This window comes from Lichenostomus cassidix, chromosome 4, assembly GCF_008360975.1.
Source record: "Lichenostomus cassidix isolate B80296 chromosome 4, HeHo_3.0, whole genome shotgun sequence".
Taxonomy (NCBI): domain Eukaryota; kingdom Metazoa; phylum Chordata; class Aves; order Passeriformes; family Meliphagidae; genus Lichenostomus; species Lichenostomus cassidix.
Genome location: NC_139484.1, coordinates 47101598 through 47105833, shown reverse-complemented (window position 1 = coordinate 47105833; position 4236 = coordinate 47101598).

Sequence of the window (4236 nt, the reverse complement as noted above, 5' to 3'; positions counted from 1 at the left end):
GAATGCATCTAAATTGTGCAAGATTCATCATGCAGACCAGCCTAGCACTTGTAAGAGCATACACACAGCTGGGCAGCTCTGCCATGCAGATACACTAACAAAACAACACCAGAAATCGTAAGATTTCTACAAAGAGAAGAAGGGGAGCAGTGCATATGTAGACATCTAATTCTGACTAGGCTACAGTAACAATACAGCAACATGAGAAGTAGTAGAAATGAGACTGTGATTGATAACACAAAGGGGTCAGTAACTTATGGGAATTAAGTAAAAATTACCAGTGCAAACATCAGGAACAACGAAGAGGTATAAAATTAGGGACAACAGGAAAGAGTAAATATGAAAAGCCTGTTTATATGGGTGTAAATGAGAGTGTTAAAGGGAAAAAAATAAGAAGTAGAAAAAGGAGAAAGAGGGAATGTAAGCAGAAATGTGTCATTTAACTAGCAGTTTAACAGTATCTGTTGGGTAGTCTTCTGTTGATCCCACTTGGAGAAGACAAATAAGTCAATTATTATTCTGATAATATGTGTGCCCCACTATTTTCTGTGGTGAGTAGAGGTACTTGAGGGGTTTTCTCTAAAACTGATGAGGGAATTCATGAAGGGGAGGGACCAATCCTACTAGCTGTGGTATTGAACTTTTTGGAGAATCCACATTCAGTGTAAGGCATTGTAGATCACAATAAATAGACTTACAAAGGCCAGCAAGGCAACAATCCATTTCTAAATGCTGAGAAACACTCAGTCCCTTATGCCAAGCTAAATTCAGTATTCAGGATGGCTGTTGGCTGCCAAAACTGCTTGTCACTTACCTGTATTAGCATGGAAGTAGTGAAGGCACATACTTAATCCTGTAATGGTTATATGGGATGAGGAGACTCAGACTCTGTTTTTTTCCTTACCTGAATTAGACCTACATTTTCCCCAGCATAATAACAAATTATGTCACATGGAAGTCTCCTGATCTATTCTGGGATATTTTCTGCAAAGTACTTCTAAAATTACTGGATCAGAATTGATGTTTACCAGTCTTCTATTTATGCCTAGAGGCTGAGATAGCCTCACCAGTGTTATAAGGAAATTTGGAGCTCATAAGATCTGTATGTGTGAGCTTCATTGTCAACCCTCAGGCACTTGTGTGGGTGTTGCATGTGCTCTAGTTGTAACGTCAAAAATCCCAGATACCTTGGCTTGAGTATCTTTTGAATTGGGTTCATAATTTTTTGGAATATGCAAGAATTTTGCAGTAACTGTATACTTTGCTGACTACAGCTGAATATCTTACAATTGTTTTCTGCAAAAGAAGACAATATTCAACACAAAATTTGCTTTACAATACAAAAGCTCAGCATATGCTGTTTACAGTTTTACATTTCCTTCAGTATCATAAGGCTCCAGTTACTGATATGTGCTTTAGAAGCACTGAGAATTTCTACAACTTTGTGGGTTTAAGTGGTCTATGATTGTCCTGCTGTGAAATTACAGAAACATCATACTTTATAGCAAGTTCCATTTTAAGTTTTCCCCCTTCCACTTGTAAAAGGAACCAAATAACACTTCATTTATTGTTTGCTAAATTAAACAGTTGTAGAATTACTATAATGTTCCCAGTGGCTTCCATGTTGCTGTCTGCAAGCTGATTAAACTGAAATCTTCTCATAATGTCCTGCTGGGACAGAGGCTTGGGTTTTGTGTTGATCTGAACATTTTCTATATCTACATGCTATAATTTTTCTCTTGCTTTTTATTCAACCAACAATATTTTGTGCTGCATGACCACTTCATATAAGAAAAGCAGATAATCTAATTTCAAGTGTTCACTAAAATGTGGTAAGGCTAGACTCATTAAATTAGACTTCTTCAGATATTTCAGGGTACTGTACAGGCCTTGATGTTAAACTCTCATGTCTCATCACAGATATTTACTTCACTCAAGTTATTGGCAGTTTTGGCAATTAAAAAAATAAAAAAAATTACTGAGAATTATCCTGACATTAGAAAACAGAAGATGTATTCGAGGCCTACAGTACATGTACCATGAAGAAAAGTTGAGACAGCCTAGTCTCACAAAGAGAAGGTTAAGGAGCAACCTAATAGTAGCCTACAGCTTTCTGAAGAACAAATACAAAAATGGAGAGACAATCTCTCCTCAGCTGTGACAAAAGACACAAGAGGCAATTGCTGCATTGGACATCAGAAGAAACTTCACAAGGAGCTTGGTGCAACACTGGAACAGGTTGCCCATGGATAATGTGGACATTCTAGGAAGTTTTCAAGATCTGACTTGACAAACCAAGGGCTGACATAAAGCAGTGCTGGGGACAGTAATGCTTTGATGGGGAGGCTGCCCAACGTGCCCCTCTGATGTTCCTTCCAAACAGCATTTCTCTAACTCTGTGATGTAATTCTGTCATTCTGCCTTCTTAATTTAGTGGAAGTGCATGTGGAAAAGTTTTGTGGATTTTTTTCCTAAAAATGGATGGTCACGCTAATTGGTAAAGTAGTTTAACAGAACTGCATTTTTTTCCTACAGAAAATAAGCACATACATGAAAAGAACGAGGCCTCACTGTACAGTAAAGCTTCAATTCATTCATTTTTCCTGTGAAAAACATGGTGATGATAGAAAGTCAGCGATTGTAAATTACCTACATGGAGCCTTAGGTTCTAAAGGGGGTATGGACTGCAAACCTTAAAGTCTTGGACATTTATGAGAGATGTTTTATTCCCTACCCAAAAACCTCTTTTGTCTCTTATCCTTCCATTATTCAAGGAGCATGACTGAATTATTAGCCAATGATTATAATTCCTTTCTTATCTAAAACTGAAATCTTTATGCCCCTATTAAAGAGTGCAGAGAGACAATACCAGTAAAGGAGCAGTCAATGAAATAGTTTCATGCATGTTCACACCCAATATAAACTATTGCAGCAGGCAGACAGAACACTGCAATGAGAGTGCAGTGAGTGTTCTCCCTCCTTTCCTGCATCCACTTCCTTCAGCCATACAGTGTAGTATTTGACGGTTGGCGTAGAAGAGCTACCTGCAACAATGCAGCCAGGGGTATCCCAGCACTTAATGGCCACTCTCTGAGCCCACACTGATGGGAAGAGTGTATGTTTGCTGCTGTCTGTGTTGTACAGAGAAGGTGTGCATATGATGCATTATTTTTAAGATTCATGTGAAGAATGAAATAAAACCTGTGAGTAGAAATCAAGTCTGGCATTTACCAATATAGCAAAAGTTATCAGGTTGAATAATTAATCTTTCATTGGACTAAATGTGTGTAGCTTGTGCATTAAACATTTGCTTGGGAAAGTGATTTTACAGGCATGATTTATGGGATATCAGTAAACAGAGGTTACCTGCCATGCTTGTCAATCTTTGCATTACATTAATAGTTTACAAAAATAGTTTTAAAAGTAAATAAGGGTATGCTTAATGATTCCCTTAAGAAAATATATGGATTTGCTGTAGACATCTCCAAGAAACATTTCAGAGCTTTAGCAAGGAAAAGCTTTTGGATCCCAGTCGAATTCTTCAGTGCATAACTCTGCTGTGCTAAATATGCATCTCATGAAGAGAAAGTTGGATATTCAATAATGAATTCTGCCCGAGCCTTAAGCTTTGTTGGATTTTTCCCTATAAATTTCTGATGAATTGGTAATGCTGCACTGAAGAAATAGATTGGAAACTGAATGATCCCCTTCACAATAGTGACCTCAATTTTGTAGATGCTAAGAATCACAAACTAATCAAACAGTCTTCTTCTTTTCATTAGAGACAAGCATTTCATTTTACTTCTGATTTGTATTTATTTTTTCTCAAGGACCATTTTAGATTCTATCAACAAGTAAGACCATTTTCCCTAAGGTACATTGTGATTTCTCAGCTTCTGAAGCAAAAGAGGTGTAGAGGAGGCTATGGTGTGAGTTAATTTATTTACAAGTACCTGCTTCTACTGACTAATGTTCATCTGAAACAGAAAGAATATTTCAAGTTTTGTCCTTTAAAATGTGAAAGCAATTCTGGTAACACAAACTTTTCTTTCTCAGGCATGTCACAGCTATTTTAGAGTCCAGAGGAAGTAGCAGACTGTCTATTCTTCTATCCTTAAACCTAACCCCTGCTGTAGACCAGCAGTATGATATTGGCCAGACATTTCAGGTCTTGTTATTCCTACAATCCACCCATTGATATTTGCTGATGATCTCACTCCAAGTTTATTGTAGTTC